This window comes from Pongo abelii, chromosome 7 (genome assembly GCF_028885655.2).
Source record: "Pongo abelii isolate AG06213 chromosome 7, NHGRI_mPonAbe1-v2.0_pri, whole genome shotgun sequence".
In the NCBI taxonomy this organism is placed as follows: Eukaryota; Metazoa; Chordata; class Mammalia; order Primates; family Hominidae; genus Pongo; species Pongo abelii.
The window spans coordinates 787,802-813,613 of NC_071992.2; the positions used below are offsets into that span (position 1 = coordinate 787,802).

General features: G+C 45.5%; 1 protein-coding gene across 1 annotated transcript in view; it reads left to right on the top strand.

The window, feature by feature from the left end:
- Positions 1–25,812, top strand: part of DLGAP2 (DLG associated protein 2) — an 858,034-nt gene that overhangs the window by 171,081 nt on the left and 661,141 nt on the right. The window lies entirely within an intron of this gene.

The window sequence follows — 25,812 nt, forward strand, 5'->3', positions numbered from 1 at the left end:
AGATTTTGGATTTTTTTTTTATTTTGAAATATTTGCATATATATAAAACAAGAGATCTTAGGGATGGCATCCAAGTCCAACCACAAAATTCACTTGTTTCACATGCACCTTAGACACATAGCCAGAAGGTAATTGTATGCAATAACTGTAATAATTTTGTTCGTGAAACAAAATTTTGGCTGCATTTTGACTGCAATCTGTTACATGAGGTCAGATGTAGAATCTTCCACTTGTGGAGTCATGTCGGCACTCAAAAAGTTGTGGATTTTGGAGCACTTCATATGTCAGATTTTCAGATTTGGAATGCTCCACGTGTACTTTGTTAATGGTTTTTAGTAACAATTTTGGTAACAGTATTTGCCTCATGAGTTATGCAAGCCCTCCACTAATGTGATTTCTATTCTTGCAGTGCCATACACTATTCTATAAGGACTATATCCAGGAAACTGAAGGCTTTTTTTTTTTTTTTTTGACAGGGTCTCACTCTGTTGCTCAGGCTGGAGTGCAGTAGTGCAGTCACAGCTCACTGCAGCCTCAACCTCCTGGGCTCAAGCCATCCTCCTGCCTTGGCCTACCAAGTAGCTAGGACTCCAGACGTGCCCACCACACCCAGCTAATTATTAAATTTTTTGTAGAGACAGAGTCTTGCTATATTGCCCAGGCTGGTTTCAAACTCCTGGCCTCAATCCTCCTGCCTTGGCCTCCCAAAGCACTGGGATTATAGGTGTGAGCCACTGTGCCCAGGCTGAGGACATTTTATGCTTAGAAAAAGTACACCCTTTAAATGAACATTTGGAAAAGCAAGCGCATGAAACACTGAATGTCTCTGTATTAGGTCGCTCTTGCACTGCTATAAAGAAATACCTGAGAATGGGTCAATTCTGTAGAAAAGAGGTTTAATTGGCTCACAGTTCTGCAGGCTGTACAGGAAGTGGAGCACCAGCATCTGCTTCCGGGGAGGCCTCAGGAAGCTTCCAATCATGGCAGAAGGTGAAGAGGGAGCAGGCATCACATAGTGAATGTAGGAGTGAGAGAGAGGGAGGGAGCGGGTGCCACACTTTACAACAACCAGGTCTCATGAGGACTCACTATTGTCTGCCATGAGGGGACCACCATGATCCAAAACCTCCCACCAGGTTCCACCTCCAGCACTGAGGGTCACAATTCAACATGAGATATGGGTAGGACACGGATCCAAACTCTATCAGTTTCTGAATAAAGTTTTTGTGTTTTTTTTTAAACATACTATGATTATTTTGTGAGCTAGATAGTCTCATTAGCTAAATTTGCAGAATTTCTTTTTCCCATTAAAATTTAAAAGAAGTAATTTCAAGCAATTTAAAAATTCATGAAAATTATTAAAAAATCAAATACCATCATTTTACTTTCAGAAAAGTCTTATGTTACAAGTCTATTTGTTTTACAATAAAATCATTTGTACCTAATTAATGTTTTTAAGAGGAATTTAAATTTATATAAAGTGTAGTCTGTCAGGGATCTTTAAAGAGTACACACGAATATGTGAATATCACCTGGCGTTGCCCATGCCATAATCACTGAATAAAATGATGGGTTGGGTGAAGAATATGAAGACATCCTACTGTTTATCTCACAAACTAATCATTTTGCGACTCCATCCCACTTTCTTGGCATGTTTCATTGTTCTCTGTGACAGCTGGTTGATCTGAATGTTCTGGTCTGGCTCTGGTCTCTCTGGTGATTGCCATGAGGGGAGCCACCAGCACAGCAGAGCCTCCCAGGGTGTCCTGTTAACCGTGTGCTGTCTCACGTCAGTTCTGCCAAACGCCATCTACAAGAGCGTGTTGAAAAATCAGGGAAATTACTCCAACAGTGAGACAGAAACTGTTTCCTAAGAAAGGGACGGGGGCTTTGGTTTTATAGGTCTTCATGGACACGTAACATTGATCCATAAAAGCTGTATAATTTACATAATTGCTTTATTCAGTCTTTTTTGTTATTAATCAGGAGCAGTACATTGTCCACCTGCTTGACAGAAGCCACCCTTCGTGAATTTATTCTTCAAGATGTTTCCAGGTTGGGGAGAGGGGAGGGATAGCATTAGGAAATACACCTAATGTTAAATGACGAGTTAACGGGTGCAGCACACTAACATAGCACATGTATACATTGTAACTAACCTGCACATTGTGCACATGTACCCTAAAACTTAAAGTGTAAAAAAAAAAAAAAAAGATGTTTCCAGGTTTTTTGGTTCTCAGCACCCTTTGAGCCTTGGAAATCTTTTCTCAGTGCCCCTCACTGAAATAAACACCCAGCAGTTTCTTCTTATGAAATACTTAGGTCCAGCCGACTTGATAAATGTTTATCACCTAACAGGGTAGTAGCTGTTCAGAAAGTACATATAAATGGAAAGAGAAATCTTCACATTTTATTCCTAAATAGCCATACCTGTGTAATGTTTTTTTTTTTTTTTTGAGATAGAGTCTGGCTCAGTCACCCAGGCTGGAGTGCAGTGGTGCAATCTCGGCTCACTGCAACCTCTGCCTTCCTGAGTTCAAGCGATTTTCCTACCTCAGCCTCCCCAATAGCTGGGATTACGGACGTGCGCCACCAGGCCCGGCTAATGTTTTTGGATTTTTGGTAGAGACGGGGTTTTGTATAGAATGTCTGTAGGCTTCACAGAGCTTGTAAAGCTCTGGAGTCAGAGTGGACATCACTGCCCTCACTTACTTTGCCACAATGATTTTTGCTTGGCACTTGCTTTGAATGAAGGAGCTACCAAAAACCCAGCTTCCTAAAGACGTGACCTCACCTCAGGGAATGACGCATGGCGTCGTGTCAGAACCCTGAACTCCTGAGAGGCAATCCTTTGTGTCCAGTCGTTTCTGTTTCCCTGGGAAGTTCACATTTCCTGCGTCATCCTCGTACCTGAGAGTGCCTTGGAACAGGGATTGGGAACTGTGACTTTGGGTGCTTATTTCTGTTCTCTCTTCGCCAATTCATTCACTCAAGGCTGTGAAACACGTGCTGTGTGCTGTCCATGGGGCTAAACTCTGTTGACACAGAGGTGAATCCAGGTGGGCAGGTAAGAGGAGGAGTCAGTTAAAGCAGCCTTGCTGAGGAAGGAGAGACTCCAGCAGAAAGGAAGGAAGCTGGGTCCCAGGAGGACACGCTGGCTCAGCTGAGGGGACAGAGATGCAGGATGGGGAATGGGGGCTCGACAGGTGGCAGCTGGGCGTTTGGATGACCTGGGGCCAATGGGAGAGGGAGGGATGGGAGTGGACAATGGGCAGCAGTTAGGGAACATCCAGGAATGCCTGGAATTCTAGACTGAGGAGCTGAGACATTTGTGTGATAGTGGCAAAACGTACATAACATAAAATTTACCACTTTAATCATCTGGGTTCACAGTTCGGTGGTACTAAGTATATCTATAATGTTATGTGACCAATATCACCATCTATTTCCAGGACATTTTCCTTAGGCCACATAGAAACTCTGTCCCTGGTGAAGACTGGCTTCCTGTCCCCTGCCCCAGATCCTGAACCTGTAACCTACTGTCTGTCTCTGGGAATTCCCGTATGCTAGATATTTCACGTAAGTGAGATCATACAGCATTTGTCCTTTGGTGCCTGGCTTGTTTCACTTAGCGTAGTGTCTCCAAGGCTCATCTGGGTTGTGGCATGCATCAGAATACCGTTCCTTTCTGGGGCTGAGTTGCCCCTCCTTGTAGGCATAGACCATATTCTGCTGATCCGTCTACCTGCTGGTGGGGACTTTGGCTGTGTCCCACCTTTTGTCTATTGTGAATAAGGCAACAACGACACTGGTGTCCCAGTGTCCACTTGAGTTTCTGCTTGTGATTCTTTGGCTTTGTATCTAGGAGTGGAAGCGCTGGGTCATTTGGTAAATCTGTTTAACCTTTTGAGGAACAGTCAAACTGTTTGCACAGCGGCTGTGCCATTTTACATTTTCCCAGCAGCGTACGAGGGTTCCAGTTTCTCTGCATCCTCTCCAGTATGGTATTTTCTGTTGTTTGATAGTAGCTGTACTAGTGAGTGTGAGGTGGTATCTCACTGTGTTTTATATTTACATTTCCCTGACGATTAGTGACGTTGAGCACCTTTCATGTATTTATTATCCATTTGTTCATCTTTGGAGAAATACTGATCCAAATCCTTTGCTTATTTTCTAATTGGTTTGCTAATGTGTTGTTGACTTGTAGAAGTTCTTTATATATTGTGGATGTTAATATCTTCTCAGATGTTTTGTTTGAAACTATTTTCTCCTGTTCTATGAATCCTCTTTCCACAAAGAGTTTGAGCTTTAACATTGAATGGGAATCTAGTGCATCTCCGTGCCTGCGGGTCTTCCTTGTTTTCTGCTTTTCACAGATAAACTGGATACCACGTCCCTGGCCTTGGAAGTCATCTCTGGGCAGTGCTGTCCTTTTGCTCCTCTACCTTGAAACTTGCTTTGCTCCTGGCTGACCATGTCTCCTCTGCACAGCATGGGATGGGTTAGTTAGGAATGCCCTTCAGCCTCCCAAGGGGCCTGGCTCTGGTGCCTTCTAGTGGAGCGAGTGTGGACAGGTTGTTTAACTCTGCTGTGTCTCAGTTTCTTCATTTCTTCATCTACAGAGCAGGGATAATAACAGTACCTAACCCATGGGTGACCATGCAAGTCCCATTAATGGATGAATGCACATGAACCCTTAGAACCATGCCTCAGCAGGCACTCAGTATGTGCGGCAGTTTTTACTGTAATATTTTTTATTTTCAACTAGACTCAAGAGCTGTTGATATTTTTGTGGCTTCTTTACTCTTATCTCATTCTTTTACCTCTGCTAAGTGGAGCTATTTAGCAATCAGTCGAGGGTTTGAGTGACTTCTCTGTGCCTAGACCCACAAAGGGCTTTTTTCTAGAAAGAGTTTATAAAGAATTTTTATGAAGTGATAGATGTTGTTTCTTTGTCAAGGAAAAATAGAGCCTTATAAAGAAAGCCAACTTGCTATGGAGGGAAGCGAAGGTGAAGAAGCTTAGGAAGATGAGGATTCTTTGCTATAAAATAAAATTATTTCAAGAAAAATAAATGCCATATGGATATGTGCAAATTCTTGGATTTCTGGTCTCAAGACTTTTTTGAATGCTGCTGACCTAACTAATAAGTCTCTGCACTGTGCTGGGACCTAAAGCAGCTGGGCTACCTTTCATATGCAGCTTTCTAGTCCACAGTTGGTCCATTTATACTGCCTGGTAGTTTAGTATTTGTGTCCAATACACTCTAGGACTTTTAAAGGTGGGATTTTTTTTTTTTTTTTTTACATTTCTGATTCCTTCATGGGTTTTTGCACAAAAAGCTCCTTAAGAAAGATTTGCCAAATGCATATATCTGCTTTAGTTTCCTATTTCTATATAGAGCCTCCCTTTAGATAGGGAGCTGTTTGAAAAACAAGAGCTACTATTCACTTTTCCTGCAAGAAGGGGTCAGGGCAGGGTGAGCTTACCTGATGGACCTGATGGACTAGCCGGCCTCGGTCCACACAGCACAAGTTTAGCATTTAGATAATGTTCTCTTGAAAATCAGACACTGATGGACCTTTAAATATGCCCTTAGAATCCACGTGTTGGTGGAAAGTACAGGTCCTCGAGATGTTCTTCTGTTCAAATTCCACTTTCATCGTACATACCCTGGATATGTCACGTAACTTCCCTGAGACTCAGTTTCCTCATTTGTTAATTGGGTGACTCTGAAGATAAAAAGGGGTAGCATTTATTTTAATTTTTTTTAATTAGAGGAAGTTTTTTTGGATAGGGTCTTGGTCTGTTGCCCAGGCTGGACTGCAGTGGTGAGATCGTGGCTCACTGCAGCCTCCACCTCCCAGGCTCAAGCAATCCTTTCACCTCAGCCTCCTGAGTAGCTGGGGCTATATATAGGTGTGTGTCATATGCCTGCCTCATTTTTTTGTAGAGACCAGGTCTCGCTCTGTTGCCCAGGCTGGTCTTGAACTCCTAGGCTCAAGTGATCCTCCTGCCTTGGGCTCCCAAAGTGCTGGGAGTACAGATGTGAGCCACTGTGCCCGACTGAGGTAACATTGCTAATGCCCAGTGTGGTGCCTCGCTGTTCCAGGATTCCTGAGGAAGAATGTGCCGAAAACACAGAAGTCAGAGAAATGGCCCAGAAGTCAGAGAAATGGCCCTTGGATGCGCGGGCGGTCACTCCTCCCGGTGTCTCATGTGTAGCTTTTGGGCACCTGTCCCTACCTCGTAGCAGGAAACTGTTTATTGGGATTCCCAAAAGTATGTATTTTAAAAATCATATGGAAGGAATCTTGAATTGAGACTTAAATGTCCTGGATTCTAGCCCAGTTTTGCCGACACCTGACCTTGGGCACAGCACAGCTTTGTCAGCCTGTTTTCTTCTACGCGAAGTGAGGTGTCTAAGCTGGTCGAAATCTCTCTCAAGGCTAATATCCTCTGTCTCTTTGAAATCCAGTGCATGCCTTTCATTTTTGCTCAGTCTATAAAAAAAGTTCACTAAAAGCTTTTAATTGTGCCCTTATAGGGCTCAAAGCCCCTGCCTCCAATCCAGGAGCCGGTAGCTCTCAGAGGGCCCTGTTTCTAAGGGGTTGGGCCTAGGTTTATCTTGGTTATGGGGATGGTCAGCTTGGCCCACGCTCCTGGCCACAGACCAAACCACAGCCGTGCCTGGCATCTTCCCTGCAAAGATTGTGTAGAGCAGGCCTGGCACAGTAGTAAGGACAGCTCTTGACAAATCTGCCACCCTCCAGGAACAGTGGCATAAAGAGCACGGCCTCCCAGTCAATACACTGACCTCACCTAAAGACAGGACGTGATTAGCCGAGATGTGTTTAGATGTACAGCTACCCTTATTGCATCTGCTTTTCCATTTGTAATTATTTAGAATTTGGGTTGCCGAGTCCCTCATAAGTGATCGATAAGGACAGTGAATGCAAGTGGCATAAACAAATGCACCTGATTCTTCACTGGCCATAAAATGAGGGTGACCTGAATTTTTCTTTGTCTGTGTCTGTTACTGTTGATTATCATAATGGGAAAGATAGCCAGGCTCCTAACCTCACCTCAAAATAATTGCTTCCTGTGTGTATTTATCTAAATGCTAAGCTTAAACAGAACAGATGTGAAATGTCTCAGGCGTACTTCCGAATAAATCTTGAGGGGAAAGTAAAGCAAATATTTATAAAGAGCCTCAGAGTTTGCATAATGTTTCCACGTAGTCATATCTTGACAGCGATCATGCCAGAGATCTTCGGGTGTTTCCGGGGTCCCTGGCTGAGCACGGTTGTGTGCAGGTTACAGCCTGATCCAGAGGAAAGAGAAATCAGTGGAAATGAGTCAAGATAGAAGGTCCAAAGGCCTGGCTCAGCTCTCCACACCCACCATCCCTAGATGTGTGTCCTTCAGCACAGTCTCACGTAGAATGCTCACTGTTGGCATGGTGAGTACATAAGCTTCAGAATCAGATCTAATGCTGTGTAGACAAGTTGCTTAATTCGTCAGAACCGTGATTTCCATACTGACAAAACAAGGGCCATGACAACCACCTCATAGTGTTGTCAGGATTAAATAAAATCATACATGCGCTAGCACATCCGTAGTCTCAAAGATGTTAATTTCCCTGTTCTTTCACCAGTTGCTTAGCAAGTAGATATGATTAATGCAGATAAAATTTTACAAAGAGAATTTATTATGCTGTGAAGAAGAATTGACCAATCAAATTCATGTAGGATGTTTATAATGTTTTATGACATGAAATTCTAGTAAGTCTAATCTGTATTATCTGAGAGCAGAACATCTGGTAATGGCAGAATATTTTGCCTTTGTTAATTTCCCTAAAATATTGAGACTTTGTCATGAGAAAGATTATTTCAAGGTAACGCTTATCTTTGGCCTTTTGATCCCAGTGTTCCCCCAGATGTGAGAATGAGGGATGTGTGGTTCATTAGCAGCAAGGACCACAGGCACAGGAGCTGCCCATTTGCTCAGTCAATCACCTGACAAACCCCCATGTTTCAGCTCCTCGATGAAACCCTCTTCCTGGGCCTCCCTCCCTGAAGATGCTCTTGGTGGAATAAAAATGTCCCAAAGAAGATGCTCATTAGTGGGGAGTATGGCTGGTTGGGAAGAAGTTTCTGGAAACTCTTGATATCCCAGTTATTTGGGGGGAGTGTGGCTGGTTGGGAAGAAGTTTCTGGAAACTCTTGATAGCTCCGTTATTAGTGGGGAGTGTGACTGGTTGGGAAGAGGTTTCCAGAAGCTTTTGGGATCCCAGTCATGAGAGGGGAGTGTGGCTGGTTGGGAAGAGGCTTCCAGAAGCTCTTGGGATCCCAAAGAGGTTAGGATGTGTAGCACAGCAGGGGTAGGGAGAGCTGTGTCAGCCTCTTGAGCCGCATGGCTTCTGTGCTGGGTTTCCTTTATGCTAATGGCAATGTGAATTAAACTTTTTTACTTTAAGTTCTGGGATATATGTGTAGAACGTGCAGGTTTATTACGTAGGTATGCATGTGCAAAGGCGGTTGCAAGTTAAACTTTTCTCTAGATATTTTAGTATCTTACTTTATGTGGTTCCTAATTATTGTCTAATGTTAAGTGTTGCATAAGTATAAGTTCTTACTTAGAGTTAAAAATTACAGCTAAAACAAAGTTTCTCCCAATTGCTGAGAGAGAGAAAGGGGCTGTGTTCTGAGGCAAGTGGCCACAGCTCACGTGCAGACGATGTGATTGGAAGGAAGGACTGGAGGAGAAAAGGAGACTAATAATATATTTACTGGGAACCCACTGCTTGTCAAACACTGTATTTGATTTTTTTTTTTGAGACAGTCTCACTGTTGCCTAGGCTGGAGTGCAATGATGTGATCTTGGCTCACTACAACCTCTGCCTCCCAGGTCCAAGTGATTCTCCTGCCTAAGCTTCCCGAGTAGCCAGGATTACGGGCACCCGCCACCATGCCTGGCTAATTTTTGTATTTTTGGTAGAGATGGGGTTTTGCCATGTTGGCCAGGCTGGTCTCGAACTCCTGACCTCTGGTGATCCGCCCGCCTCGACCTCCCAAAGTACTAGGATTACAGGCATGAGCCACCATGCCTGGCCCCTTGATTTTTAATAATGTGGTATCATTTAATCTATATAGTAATCCACAAGGAGGAAGTAAAAATCATGGAGCAAATTCCTGGTGAAATCAGGTTGAAATTTGATTTTTTTTCTGCTTCACCAAACTCCCATCTTTTTTCCTGTACTTCTTTGGACATTTCAGTTGTTCCTGAATTCTCTCTGCTCTCCTTCCTCTTCAGTGATACCACTGGAGGTTGGTTTGTGACAGTGTCTTTGCAGGAGTGCCTGGTGCCCTGGCCGGGGTCACCTGAGATCAGGAGGCCTGGGCAGAGATGATCAGTCACCATCTCTGAGATGGTGAGCTCAGCTGCAGGCTTAGGACATGTCCACGGGTCCTGCTGGGATTCTGCAGGTCTCAGTGGGGCTGGGCCGGGAATTGCCTTTGGCCTGGCTTACACACCTGTAGGAATCTTATGGAAGGAGGCATCATCACCTCCCTTGGCTGCAGCCCATCCTGTTGTGAAGATCAGGTCTCCAGAGACCACAGGAGGAAGAGACAGGCCCAGCACAGTTCTGCTGGACACCCCCATGACCTTCCCTTGTCCATTTTCCAGCCTCTGTTGTTGAACTCCTGGTTTTGTGGTTGCCCTGGAAACTCAGCCAGCAAACAGAATAGACAAACTGCTTATTTGTTAAGATCTTTAGCTTCCTGGTTTTATTGCAGCTGGTGGGAATCCTGCTCTCTTCCCCTTGAATCGTAACCTCAGCTTTTCTGCCTAGAGGTGGGTAATTAGTCCAAGCCGATGACAAGCCCACTCCTTTCACTAAGGCAGTTGCTATTTAAGTGCTTCTCACTTTTACTCACACCGGGTGCTTCCTGTGTGCTGGCTTCTTCCCCAATTTCCCCCAAGATATGACAGATAAAAAGGATCCTCTTTTTCAGCTGTTAATTTCCAACTCACCTAGGATTCTATTACATGTTTTACATATATCATCAGCAACATTCTCTGTATGTATTAAGGAGATCAGTGCTTCTCTGTGGCTTCAGTGATATCCATCAAAACAAGTCTGGTTCTCAATATAGCTTCTAGCACCATTGAATTTTCCTCCATGTGCACCTGACTGGGGAGGAAACCGTCTAAAGGGGCCTAGTGTGGTTCTATTCTCATAGGCCCTGATGGGAGTTGCGTTATTTTCTGTGGTTTTCATGTTCTTATAGGTTGGTAGCTAATTGCATGATTTTTATGTGGAATGTATTTTCTAAAGAGTATGTATTTAGTACCCTTTAGTATTCAGATAGAGAAATAGGTCCCAAATCACCTTCAGATGCAAAACAGAATTTTAAAAGTGTGCATTTTAAAAAGCAAATAGATTTTAGCTTCAGGGTCACTGTGGAATCTAGAAGTGAAACTGAAGCCCTGTAAGTCTCTCGGCAAAGTGTCATTCTTCATTCTGTTCTCCGAAGCTGCAGATAACACTCAGCCTTAAATTCTCTTATTACCTGCCCAAAGTCATTTCCTTTGGTATTCATTTCACATGAAGGACAGGGATGTGGCATCTTCTTTTTAATTTGCAGTTTCTTTGGCAACAACAGGCCTTGAAGAAAACCCTCCTGGCTCGGCCTCTGTTCAGCCTTGATCTGGCTTGGCCCTGGGGGTGTCTGGCCTCAGCATCCTCCCTTCCTGGGTCCGATGTCCCGCCCCACATGGCACCTTCTCTCTTGGGCTCCTGCCTCCTGGCCGTGATTTGCCGTGGCTCTGACCTTCCGTCTGATGTGCTCCCTGCCTGCCCTGTCCACCTACCCTCCGGGTCTGGCCTCCGTCCCCACCCTCCCTAGACCCAGGGCTTGTCCCCCGGGGACCTGGTGAGTGCATGGCTCTCCTGCCCAATCCTGCTTTTTCTGCATCATTTCCAAGCTCCATTTGTGGCACTGCTGTCCCACTGTCACCTGCACGAGAGCCCCTGGAGTTTCTCAGATGCTTCTCTGTCCTCTGACCATGCAGGTGCCTCTCCACATGCTGTGGATTTTTACCTCTTTTCTTCTTAGGTCTCCTCCCCTCCATCGCTGCCTGCACTGCCTCCGCTTGGGGCTCCCTGGACCTTGTCTCTGCTGTCGAGGGCTCTCCAGGTTGGCCAGGAGACTGTTGTAAAGCACAGATCCCGTCTCGTCAGCCTCCAGCGTGACAATCACAGCGCAGTCCCAGCCTTCAGCCCTGTGCGGCACCACCTTGCTGCGTTCCACACTGGCCTTTGCTCAGAGCACGTGGGGGGCTCTCCCTCACGCCACATCAGGGCCCACCAGTGCTCCCCCGGAGTCCCTCTGGGTTCCCAGGAAGGAGCACCCCTCCCCACTTCACTCACCCACATCCTAACCTCCTCTCCATCAGGACGGCTGCTCTCCCAGGGCCTGAGGGAGGGGCTGTCTTCGGGTTTTTTATGCCTGACACCTTATCCATAGTAGACGTCCAAATCTTGCTTGCACCTGAATCGGCCGCACTTGTGTTTTTGGCCTCTCCTGTGTCCTGGGCAGCTTCACTTCCTCTGTCCTCTACATCTGGGGTTCCACCTGCAGTCGATGGAAATACCAAGATGCAAAGGCTTTGGTGCCAACTTTCTCACATGTCATGTGTGATGTGACCCAGCAGGATGAGCTCTTCCTGCCCTGGAGTCAGGCTCTTAACCGCGTTGAAAGGTAGACATTCCTCGAAGGCTGATATGTATGATTCTGCTCCACCTGGAACCTGAGAAAAGTGAATGAGCGACATAATTGCTAATAGTTTGAAACTGCAATTAGTTTAAAATTTTGAAATTGTCTTAATTTTATGAAATACATAATATTGTTTTTGTATTTTGGGATTCAGAAATTGAGGCTTCCCCAGGGTCCCTGCTAACGGCTGGCAGTGTGGCTTTGGAGAAAGTCTCTCATGACACCAGCTGCTCTTGTCACTTAAAAAATTATATTATTTTTCTAAGTCTTTTAAAAATAACTGAATTGTAATTTGCATGCAGTGAAATGTAGCTGTTGGGTGTTGAGTTCGATGAGCTCTGAGGAACGTATTCCTTGGAAAGCCTCTCTTGCCGTTCCCAGCCAACCTCCTGGACAACTGTGCCAGCCTGATGGCTTCGTTACAGATCACTGCTTCCCACTGTAGAATTTCATGAAAGGGGTCATCTGCGGCATCAGTGCTGTGTTACCTCCTTTCTATCAGCCTGATGATTTGAGCTGCATCCATGGTGGTGTTTATATTAGTGGTTCATTCTTTTTGTTGGTGAGAGTATTCCCAATTTTTCACCTGTTATGTTTGTGTCATGATGTTGCCACGTGGGTGTGGGTGCCCAAGTCCTCACTTCATGGGAATCGACCTTCTGAAGTTTTCTATGAAAGTGGCCCAGACCCCCTCCACCCCCATACTCGGAGTTCCTGTTCTTCTCTCACCTTGCCCAGACCCCCTCCACCCCCATACTCAGAGTTCCTGTTCTCTCTCACCTTGCCCAGACCCCCTCCACCCCCATACTCGGAGTTCCTGTTCTTCTCTCACCTTGCCCAGACCCCCTCCACCCCCATACTCAGAGTTCCTGTTCTCTCTCACCTTGCCCAGACCCCCTCCACCCCCATACTCAGAGTTCCTGTTCTCTCTCACCTTGCCCAGACCCCCTCCACCCCCATACTCGGAGTTCCTGTTCTTCTCTCACCTTGCCCAGACCCCCTCCACCCCCATACTCGGAGTTCCTGTTCTCTCTCACCTTGCCCAGACCCCCTCCACCCCCATACTCGGAGTTCCTGTTCTTCTCTCCCACCTTGCCCAGACCCCCTCCACCCCCATACTCAGAGTTCCTATTCTTCTCTCCCATCTCCAGGAACTTCCAGGGGTGTTTGTTTCTCCTGGTCATCTCAGCTCATATTCTCCCATTGCTGATGCCTGGTGTGTATCCTTTCTCCTGTATCAAGCGTCTCCTTCATGGGCGATTCTGCCGTTTAGCCTGAGAGGACGTCAGCACACTCATGCCTCTCAGGGATATTTATATTTCAATATAGTAGCCAGAGGGGCAGTTCTCTAGATGCAGACTTTAAGACACCATGCAAGCAAACTGATTGGCTATTTTTTTTTTTTTTTTTTTTTTTTTTTGGTGTGTGTGTTTGTATTTTTGCTTTTTGTTGAGGGCCTTTCTAGGGACTTTGATAATACACCAGTTAGCTGTGTCGTTTCAGCTACTGAGAGGCTTGACTCTAATAGCAGATCCTGGCTGGTAATTTTCCCTTTTTGGTTTGTAATTGTGGAGTAGACTTAGTATAGAGAATGAAAGTGCTGTGTATTAGTATACTTTTGTATTTACACTCTAGCAGTGCACTTAAAGCCAGCAGGCGTTGCGTAGACAGTACTACCGTGGTTTTTGGATGAGACTGGCGTTTTCATATTAGAAATCACCACTGCAATGTCATTAGTGATTATTATTGAGGAGTTTTGGGAAGTAGATAGAAATTATTTTGACCTAAACATCCCTATGGTGTTTTGTTTTATTTTATTTTTTGAGTTGGAGTTTCACTCTTGTTGCCCAGGCTGGAGTGCAGTGGCGTGATCTCGGCTCACTGCAACCTCCGCCTCCCAGGTTCAAGTGATTCTCCTGCCTTAGCCTCCCAAGTAGCTGGGATTACAGGCATGGGCCACCACGCCCGGCTAATTTTGTATTTTTAGTAGAGACGGGGTTTCTCCATGTTGGTCAAGCTGGTCTCGAACTCCTGACCTCAGGTGATCCGTCTGCCTCAGCCTCCCAAAGTGCTGGGATTACAGGCATGAGTCACTGCACCCAGTCTGGTGTTTTTTAATAACAGTTGTCTCCGGGAGTTTTCCAAGGCTCCAGATCCTCAAGAATAGTGCTCTTAACTTGTCTAATTCTGCACCTGTGCTGCTTCCTAGAACACGGTAGGTGGGAGCGCTTGGGATGGATGCATCCTTGCCTTTTAAGATGCATTTACACACAGGGGCTGGAACTCAGCTCTGTAGGAGATGGCGTGATCCATCGTCATATGACTGCTGGGCACTGGAGAGAGCCTGAATAGTTACAGGTCAGACCTGCTCCCTTGCTGGCAGTGAAGCAAGTCCCCAAAGTGTGATTCAAGTTCCGTATCACAGCAGACGAAGAGTCATTTGGCTCCAGTTTATGGACTGCTGGGGTATTTTACACTTGAGTGCATTTTGCTTTACTGACCTAGGAAATAGAATGTCTAAGGAAAATCGGACAACGGTGGTACAGTTGGCTTCACGGGGGCAGGGCACATATTTAGTACCTGAAATAGGTATTTTTCAACTTACCTTTCAAGGTTCTGAAATAGATTCTAATGCTGTTCTGTTCAGATTAACAGTCTCAGAGTCCATAAACATGTCTGTAAATTATTGAGCAAATGAAAAGGAATACATACAATTATTTTTATTGCCTCAGACAGTCTTTTAATTGGGTAATATGGAAAAAATCAGATTTTTTCACATTATACTGTATAAAGCAGTATAATTTTTTCACATTACTGTATAAAACAACTGTTTTGTGGGAGGAAGTGGGTGAGGTTGGAAGTGCGTTGCACTTAGAATAAGCACTCTGGTTTCTGTGACATCAGTTTTTTGATTTTTAAGAAGTTAAAATCCAACTGCAGTTGATAGAAACATCTTTTGATGTCAAGGAAATATTATAGTAACTTTGTAATTAAACATTTTATTTCCTGAAAGATGTTTCTAATTAACAGTGATTTATATTCCACACAATCAAAAACCAAGTCTCATTATGATTTAATAGTTTTCCTCTTACAGTTTGCATTGCTGGATTTTAGTATTTCCATTACATATATGCCATAGCCATAGCCCTTCCGAATAGAATTTGTACCACAAATGTTAGCCATGCTTTGCTCAGTTATAGGAAGAATCTCCCCTGTCCCTCTTAGGAAGCGGTTTGCATATGTTTCTATTCAAGATTTAAGATGGCTAACACAGCAGAAACAGAAGTGACTCAGCATGGGTTGTTTACAGGCAGCAACTGTTTCAGTTAGAAAAATACTAAAGTAGTTTGAATCTCATTTATGAAAAGTAGGAGTGATTGCCATAACCCCTGTTTGGTGATGCTGGGGTGCTAACAGCCTAGAGACTTGGGGAAGTGAGACATGTCTCTCCATGGAGGGTTAAGCTTATGGCTTCACAGGTGGGCCACTTCACAGGTGGGCCACTTCACAGGTGGAGACACTTCACAGGTGGGCCACTTCACAGGTGGAGACACTTCACAGGTGGAGACACTTCACAGGTGGGCCACTTCACAGGTGGAGACACTTCACAGGTGGGCCACTTCACAGGTGGAGACACTTCACAGGTGGAGACACTTCACAGGTGGGCCACTTCACAGGTGGGCCACTTCACAGGTGGAGACACTTCACAGGTGGGCCACTTCACAGGTGGGCCACTTCACAGGTGGAGACACTTCACAGGTGGAGACACTTCACAGGTGGGCCACTTCACAGGTGGAGACACTTCACAGGTGGAGACACTTTACAGGTGGGCCACTTCACAGGTGGAGACACTTCACAGGTGGGCCACTTCACAGGTGGGCCACTTCACAGGTGGAGACATTTCACAGGTGGGCCACTTCACAGGTGGAGACACTTCACAGGTGGGCCACTTCACAGGTGGAGACACTTCACAGGTGGGCCACTTCACAGGTGGAGACATTTCACAGGTGGGCCACTTCACAGGTGGAGACACTTCACAGGTGGGCCACTTCACAGGTGGGCCACTTCACAGGTGGAGACACTTCACAGGTGGGCCACTTCACAGGTGGAGACACTTCACAGGTGGAGACACTTCACAGGTGGAGACACTTCACAGGTGGGCCACTTCACAGGTGGAGACACTTCACAGGTGGGCCACTTCACAGGTGGGCCACTTCACAGGTGGAGACACTTCACAGGTGGACCACTTCACAGGTGGAGACACTTCACAGGTGGGCCACTTTACAGGCGGGCCACTTCACAGGTGGAGACACTTCACAGGTGGGCCACTTCACAGGTGGAGACACATCACAGGTGGGCCACTTCACAGGTGGGCCACTTCACAGGTGGAGATACTTCACAGGTGGAGACACTTCACGGGTGGGCCACTTCACAGGTGGAGACACTTCACAGGTGGGCCACTTCACAGGTGGAGACACTTCACAGGTGGAGACACTTCACAGGTGGGCCACTTCACAGGTGGAGACATTTCACAGGTGGGCCACTTCACAGGTGGGCCACTTCACAGGTGGAGACACTTCACAGGTGGGCCACTTCACAGGTGGAGACACTTCACAGGTGGAGACACTTCACAGGTGGGCCACTTCACAGGTGGAGACACTTCACAGGTGGGCCACTTCACAGGTGGAGACACTTCACAGGTGGGCCACTTTACAGGTGGGCCACTTCACAGGTGGGCCACTTCACAGGTGGAGACACTTCACAGGTGGGCCACTTCACAGGTGGAGACACTTCACAGGTGGGCCACTTCACAGGTGGAGACACTTCACAGGTGGGCCACTTCACAGGTGGAGACACTTCACAGGTGGAGACACTTCACAGGTGGGCCACTTCACAGGTGGAGACACTTTGGCTGCAGCGCAGACAGGAACCAAACAGGCTCCTGGCACCTGAACATCCCTCCCTTTTCCATGTGGTTCTGAAGTCAGCAAAGGCAAGGCCATTGTCAGTTACTTATCTGGAATTAGACTCAGGAGAAATCCAACCACAACACCGTTTAAAGTAGTTCCTCAGACCTGTATGCTGTGTTCTTCTGGCTCCAGGGACCACTCCCCTCTGTTCCTCTCCACTCCAGAGCTGACGGAGGACTCACAGAAGGCAGGAACTCTCTGGCTAGACCAAAGCCTTCTTTACTGATAGTAACTTTTCTTTGATTGTGAGATGGAGGCTGTGAGTTACTTCCCCAGAATCACTCAGGTTTCTTTCCAGGGGGTCATTCATGTTGTTTAGAGACTACAGAGCTCTTCTCAGAGGGCCCCAATGTCACCATGGGAACAGGGAAGAAATGGCGTCTGAGTGGGGTGTGGATCCCGTGTTCTCAGCGTGTGTGCTTTGAGCAAAGCAAAGGCTATTCTGGAGGCTGCTGGCTCCCGTGCTGAAGGAGCATTGTGTTGGGGTGGAGTGGCCGGAGGCTCAGGTTTGTGCCTGTCGATGGGATGTGGCTACATTAATGAAAGTCCTTTCGTGAGTGAGGCTGTTTGTTTTCAGTTCTCTAATGATGGAGAGACAAGTTTCGTTATCACCCTATGAATATAAAAGGATCTTTGCAGAAGGTTTAGTTTGTTCAGTAGTTTTCAGCCTTTAAAATATTCCATGGAATGAAACCCCCACAAGTTAATCGTCGTCATTCATTGTTTAATACTCAGTTCTCCAACCTGTGTTGATTGCTGGCCTAGCTGACGAGGAAATGAGGAGAAACATAAGTGTGAGTTAATATGCATGGCAGATGTCTATCTAAACAGTAGTAGAGCTGGTTTCTTCTGAGAAAGCCACCAAGAACTTACACATAGATTTTAAAGCTGCCACCTTCCCACAAGTCACACTGTTTCTCACCATTTTTAGAATTTCGCTTTGGAACCCTTCATAGACCAGGAATCTATCTGGAGCTATATTAATCTTATCTCACGTGGACAACAATCTATGATCAAAGGCTTTGATTGCTGTGTTTTTCAGCAGTAGGAGAATAGAGAAAGTATAATATACATGCATGTGATGGACTGTTTTGTTCATTGTATGAAAATTGAAAAAAAAAACAAGTTATAGAATAGCATGATCCTAATTTTGTAAACTATCTCATGATCCCCAGTTTCTGAGTAGAATTCACTTAGCAACAGCATGCTTTGGGAACTTTAATTTTCAGACTGAAATATTAACCCCTACTGATTTACATGGGAAATGAATTCAAATATTGAAATTAATTCATGAAAATGACAAAATATTACATTCAAAAATGCTATTTAAATATCTGGGGAGCCTGGATGGTTTTATGTGATACTTTTTCCTCTGTCCTTTTTAGATTATCTTTTTTAAAATGAAAAGATTTACATGTTATAAGACATTGAACCAATATAGAAAACTACAAAGAAGACAACAACTGATCACAAAGCCTTCTACTCCTCAGGAGTAACCATCATTCACTACCAAACGCATACAGTATAAAATGTAGAAGCACTTCATTAAATGGGATGATACTCTATGTGGCATTTTAAAATAAAGCATAAAATGTAACTATTTGATTTTAATAAAACTAATAAATTGACTTGAAAAATGGAACTCATTCCTATGCTTCACACAAACGTTTCTTCACCCCAGTAAACATAATTCTTTAAAAGGCTAAGAATAAAGAAAGAGAAAATTTAAAACAATGTAATTTTTGAAAAATGAAAGTACTATTCCTACGTTTTCTCATGCATTTTCTCCTCTACCACAAAAATTTAAATGTGCTTATACCTATGCATGCATACAAACATGCATACACATGTGCATACATACACACATACAAACATGCACACACACCCATGCATAAACACAAACACATATACACATGCACACACACCCGTGCATACACACAAACACATATACACATGCACACACACCCGTGCATACACACAAACACATATACACATGCACACACACCCATACATACACACATACACACATGCATGCACACACAGGTCGGCACTGCTCCATCTTTGTCGTGTCATACAACTCCTCAGCTCCTGCAGAGGCTCATCTTCACTTTTAGTCAGTTTACCTAGACAGACAGGGTCTTGCTTTGTCACCCAGGCTGGAGTGCAGTGGCGTGGTCCTAGCTCACTGCCGCCTTGAACTCCTGGGCTCAAGCTGTCCTCCCACCTCTGCCTCCTGCATAGCTGGGACTACAGGTGTGAGCCACTATGCCCAGCTAATTTTTTAATTTTTTCTAGAGATGGGGTCTCACTGTGTCACCCAGGCTGAGCTTGAATTCCTGCACTGAAGCGATCCTCCCAACTTAGCCTCTCAAAATGCTGGGATTTCAGATGCCAGCCACCGTGCCTGACCTCTAGAGATAGGGCCTCACTGTGTCACCCAGGCTGATCTTGAATTCCTGCACTGAAGCGATCCTCCCACCTCAGCCTCTCAAAGTGCTGGGATTACAGATGCCAGCCACCATGCCTGACCTCTAGAGGTAGGGTCTCACTGTGTCACCCAGGCTGATCTTGAATTCCTGCACTGAAGCGATCCTCCCACCTCAGCCTCTCAAAGTGCTGGGATTACAGATGCCAGCCACCATGCCTGACCTCTAGAGATAGGGCCTCACTGTGTCACCCAGGCTGATCTTGAATTCCTGCACTGAAGTGATCCTCCCACCTCAGCCTCTCAAAGTGCTGGGATTACAGATGCCAGCCACCATGCCTGACCTCATCTTTTTTACTTTGATCTCTTGGCTGGTCAGTTTTATTATTGAGTTGTTCTTTTCTGCATGGTCATGAGGGTTTGCTTCACGATTTCTTCCTGGGTGAGAATGCCTGCCCTTTGCTCTTATAATCTGAGGAAAACTTGGCTGCTTTTAAATGTTTGGCTCACACCGTTTCTTTCCTTGGAGCTTGAATATACTGTTTCACTGTCCTCATAACAGCAGTCTTTATACTGTGGATATTTTGGGGGAACTGGAATGTGTTGTGACATCCCCATCTCCAGTGCAGGGGCCTAGGTTTCTGTTTCCTGTGTTATTCATGTGTGAAGCTGCAGCTGCTGTTATGCCTGAAGGTTACGTGGGCTGGGTGTAGCATGCTTGGGTCATGTTACCTGTGGAATCCTGAGATCAACATTGCTCCCTCCAGATGAACCATACCAGGTTAGCTTCTTCCTCCATGCTATGCCTATGTGATTGATCATCTTCTTAAAAATATGTATTTAAAGCTTAATAACCTAGTTAGGACATTTTCTGATATTTGTTATTCTACACAAAGTTGAGAGTACAGTTAGTGCACCCGTCCAGTCCCCTCCTCATGCCAGAGATGCTTTCTCCAACCGTGTCGGTGGAGCTGTTTTATCTCCTGCTTGTTTTCATTTGGTTTTGTCCTTTGCTGCTGCTTCTCTGGCTGTGCCTGTGGCCCTTCCTATGTATTCCCCTTTTCCATCTCCTGTTACCTCTTCTCTCACTTTTCTCATCTTCTTTCCCTTGTTGAATTTAATGTAATTATTTTGAATTTTCTATGTCAAGAATTTTCCTGTGCTATGTATCTTGTTTTGATAGTTGCTGTCCTGATTTACCTCTTGGTCTTGTGGTGGTGGCTTTTTTTTTTTTTTTTTTTCCCCCGATGGAGTCTCGCTCTGCCAGCCAGGCTGGAGTGCAGTGGCGCGATCTCGGCTCACTGCAAACTCCACCTCCCAGGCTCAAGCGATTCTCCTGCCTCAGCCTCCCGAGTAGCTGGGATTACAGGCGCCTGCCATCACGCCTGGCTAATTTTTTTGTATTTTTAGTAGAAATGGTGTTTCACCATGTATGCCAGGATGGTCTCAATCTCTTGACCTCAGGATCCACCTGCCTGGGCCTTCCAAAGTGCTGGGATTACAGGCGTGAGTCACTGCAGCCGGCTGGTGATGTGGTTTTAATACTCACTTGAGTTCCTTTGCTGTGCAATTTCTTTTTTCATCTCTTTTATTATCTCATCTTCAAGTTCTTGCCTTGTTGAATTAATGTGCTTGCTAAGGATTTTCTCTAGAGCAGACAGATCTGGGTTGGGGTGGTTTTCTTTTGCACTGGATTTTCTCTGGAGCAGACAGAACCCGGTGGGGGTGGTTTTCTTTTGCATTGGATTTTCTCTAGAGCAGACAGATCCAGGTGGGGGTGGTTTTCTTTTGCACTGGATTTTCTCTGGAGCAGACAGATCCGGGTGGGGGTGGTTTCCTTTTGCACTGGATTTTCTCTGGAGCAGACAGATCCGGGTGGGGGTGGTTTTCTTTTGCACTGGATTTTCTCTGGAGCAGACAGATCCGGGTGGGGGTGGTTTTCTTTTGCACTGGATTTTCTCTGGAGCAGACAGATCCGGGTGGGGGTGGTTTTCTTTTGCACTGGATTTTCTCTGGAGCAGACAGATCTGGGTGGGGGTGGTTTTCTTTTGCACTGGATTTTCTCTGGAGCAGACAGATCCGGGTGGAGGTGGTTTTCTTTTGCACTGGTGTCTGGATTTGGTTTTTGCATGCGGTGTTCCATTTACGGATGCATTTTTGTTATCCTAGTTGCTCTGTTATTACTTTTCTTCTTGGTTATGCACTGTCCGGTATTACCGTTGGCTTTGATGTGGGATAAATTCTTCTCCAAGGTATTTTTGTAGCCTTGATGTTTACTCAACGTCGACTGCAGGGACATTGGGGGTGGAGAGGGTGACGGTATGGAGGTGGCTCTTTAAGACTCTGAGCAGCCTCTGTGGATGGCCTGCTTCTCTTCTGAGATGTGGGTGGACAGGTGTCGGGGGAGAGGAGAGGGAGACCGTGCTCATCAGGTGCTGATTCTTGGTTCCATGCGGCATCTGAGAGTGCCTGGGAGCAGGTGAAACTCCCCTTCAGGGACTTCCTCAGTGTGGGCAGGAGTGCTGCTCACCCTGTTCACTGCATCGTTTAAAATCAGGAGGTGTTGATGACATTTGCAGGCTATTGTTGATACTTTCCACTCACCTCTCTGAGTGACAGTGACAGAGGGAATCACAATTCCTCCACTTCCTTCTTTTGATATAAAACATTTATTCATGAGTGTGTGCCCCTTTTTCTTGTGTGCTTGCTGCTATAGATATGTTTTTGGAGGAGACAGGAGAGCTTTGACTATTTTTCACATTGTATTGTGATAAGGACAGGGTTGTGCTGCACACAGCCTTTCTCCACTGGCTCTGTCAGAAGCCTGAGAACTTGACATCATTTTAGCCAGAAGCCTGCCGAGCACTTTTTGAACAAAAACGTAAGTTTGTGTTAGGTCCATGTATTCATTTATGTCTAATTTTTATCCTTTTTAGGCCAACATTTTGACAAACTTAAAGTAATATTTATAATCTCTCAAACTTTTCATCTAGAAAATGTTTTTATGACCTGATACTATTATTGATGAGAGCAAATGCTTTTGGTTATAAAACACTGTAATAGTTAAAATATTGAGGAAGGTGTAATGAAATCTCAAATGAAAGTTATGGAGAAATGATAGGAAAAAACTGAATTGCTCTTAAGTGCAAAACAGAGGTAATATTTTAGAACTACATTTATTTTAGCTATAGCATTCAAAATAATATTGATGTTATAAAAGTTGCCAAGTCCCATGAGTTTGGCAGCAAGCCATTTATCTTTTTCTCTACTATTGCTCTGACGTACGCACAAATTTGAATGTCCTTCCTCCACTCCCCCAAATTTCTGTTACAATTTCAAGAACAAGGAACAAGGAAGAAATCTTGACACTCAGAACAGATCCTGGCCTGAGGGTCTGGGAAATAATGCTGCTGATGCTTTGAGGCTCAAGAAAGGGCTTGGTTTGAAAAGTGATCCCTGTAAAAACGTGTTTGAGCTTAAAAATGGTCATATGAACCAGGCGAAGTGACTCTTTTCTGAAAGGTTTTAATTTTCCTATGCAGTATACGATGTGGGCACTTAGCATATTCCGGGACTGTGCTACCTCTTTACATAGATTTTCTCAGTTGTCAGCCACCTGCTTAAATGAGCCATGATGCCTATCCCTTTCCACAGATGAAGATGCCCAGGCACAGGGAATTTGATCACTGGCTGAGAACTCACAGCTAACAAGGGGAGCCTGGGGTTCCTTCCTGGGTGCTCAGACCCGAGACTCTTTTGTTTGTCACCGTGTTCAAAGGCAGTGCTGCACAGACGTGATTCTTCTTTCAACAAACATCTCCAGGACTTCCTCCAGGGTCTGTGACCTCATCTGTAATTAAAGGGAAAGAGATCTTCCTGAGATTAGCCCATTTAACTTGTTTAACTAGATGCATGCTGCAAAAACTGTTTTCAAGAAATGAACAATTGACTGTTTAAAAAGAGCCAAGCCTTAAAAGAACACCAGGTTTTAATAGGGAAAACATTCAGTAAAATATTATTCTGCAGTAACTTGTGGAATGGCTGCTATACACACAGCTCTGGGCTGGGTACCGGGAAGCTCACGAGCTTGTTTGGCCTCCCCTCCTGGACACAGAAGGTGTCAAGGCTGTAGTCCGCAGAATCTCCCCAGCTGGACACTGAGTGGACGCCCTGTGGGGCGGCTGTGATGTGGGTCCACTTTGTAGTGGCAGCGTCCGTGATAGTACTTCTGAAAGGGACAAGATAGAAAAGCAAACCAAATTGAAACTGAGAAGTCGTGGATGAATACCAAGGGCGCACAGTGGCTGACAGGAAGAGACTGCCTGGAGGGTCTCGGAGCCAGTGGCTGGAGTCGAGTTAGTTTAACTGAGTCCTGGACTAGGGAGGGTACCCCCAAAGCATGCCCAGCACAGCGCTAGTGGGACACCCCATGTCCCAACAGCCAGAACCAATAATCAGGTTAACACTCATTAAATAAGAAGTGTCTGTGCCCCCTGGGATAAAAATCCTTTATAATGATCTGGGACGCCAACTCAAGTCCGTGTTCCCTTGTCCTCCGCAGCGGTGTGCAGCGTGGAACTTGGCAGTTTGGGGTCCCTGAGTCCCTGAGCCACTGTCTACCCACTGCTCCATCCCAAATTGCAGGGACCCCTGAGCACTCATGTGGACATGCCCCACCAAGCCCTGGCTGCTCCTTCACCATGGCGCAGGGCCACCGCTATGGGAGGACTCTAAAGGGTGGATCTCAGGCCCTCCCCCGCTTACCCTAAATCAGGAGAGCAAACCGAATGCACTGCCCTCTTCCTTCACTCCTGTGTCCCATCCCCCGCTGTGGCCTCACTGTCAGGTGGGCATCTGTGCTCCTAGTTTTCACGGCTGGCCCGATGGGGGCTGCAGAAAGTTCATGCATCGCATCACCCATCAGTGTAAGGTGCAGCGATCCTGCCACATGTGTCTTTGTCACAGGTTACTAGAATGAAGGCTAATATATCCATGGGTGGATGGAGTATTTATTTGGCCAAATTGTTGTCTAACAGTCCATTGGTTTTGGTTATCTATTGCTGAATAACAAACCACCTCGACATTTAGTAAGCAGTGAGCATTGCTTGAAGCCACTGTTCCTGATGGCCAAGGTTGCCTGGGCTTAGCCGGGTGGCTCTTCTGCTCTGTAGTGTGAGCTGGGGCTGAGCATCTGGAGACTTGACTGGGCAGTCAGGCACTCACTCACACAGGGCAGGTGGGGCTGGCTGTCAGCTTGTAGCTCATCTAGGGCTGTTGTCTGAGCGCCTGGATTCTCCCTCATGAGACCTGTCCAGCACCTTGGTCTCCCCCATACCCCAGAATGGTGGCTCGGCCCTAAGTGGGAACCATTGAGTTAATGATGACATGACATTCTATCAAGAGATGACACCACAAGTAATACAGGCATTTCTTACTTGTGTTTTTGTCATCATGTTTCAGCTTGTTTTAGCTTGGTGTCCCCCTCCCAAAAGATTATAAATTCTTCCAGTGCCAGGAATATATTTATTTCAATTCTTTTATACCATTTTTTTTTTATTCCCATGATGTTGCCTGGCACAAAATAATTGCCTGATACATGTTAGGACAGAAGTGACATTTAGATGGTTTCCAATCTTTTGGCTTTTATAGTATTAAAACAAAAATTTAATTTCCTAAAGCTTTTTCCATACAAATTAAAATTCCCCTAGAATTGTTCCTACAAATGGAAACACTGGCTCTAAGTATATGAATGTTGTAGACTTGCAATACACACTTCCAAGCTGCTTTTTCTCTAGGGATCACACATATTTATGTTGCCATTGGCAAGCATGAGAGAAACCTCCCAAGCAGCTTAACCAGCATTTGGCCACTTTAATTTTGTCTTTTATCTTCATAAATTTGGTAAGCTACAGTGACATTTTATTGCTTTAATTTGCATTTTGAAATTATTACCTGCTGTTTCAAATAGGTGAGCTCTACTTTTTCAAATACACATCCAGATTTGGCTTGACTTGGAGTATTATATTGAAAATAGAGTTGGCCACACTCAGGGTTGGAAGTACCTAAGCTGTCATCTAGAATCTCCCTTTGGCCTCATGACTCTCTTGAGTTTCAGACCCTCCTGTAGCACCTGTGAAGGGATCGGATTGTGTCCACAGCTCACACAATGAGCCTCTGGCTCAGTCACAGGTTAGAACTGGTTACCAACTTAATTTCGTTTTCTTAGGAAGGTAGGATTGTCTCCAGTGGGTGCGGTGTCTTTCTCAGATGGGAGGTCGACTTCACACCAGCAGGTCTAACCCTGTCTTCACTGCACTCTGCCCTTGGTGGAGAGACCCGTGTGGCCCAGTATTGCAGCTGAAGTGTCCATGTCAAGGCGTTATCATATGTTTTGTATCCTCAACTGTAGCAAAATGAAAATGTGACGCAGTGGCCAGAATTCAGGCAGGAGGGTGCTGCTGTCGGGCACCACGTGGGAAGACTGCGTGGCAGCGGGGATGGTTACGGACACACATATGTGGCCCTGGCTTTTCGGCTGGGTCTTGTGCAGTGGTTGAATGAGATGTGTCCATGGAGGGCAATGAGTGAGGAGCACAAAGAACCTCTGTCTACTGCCCTTGTGTCTTCCTGTAGA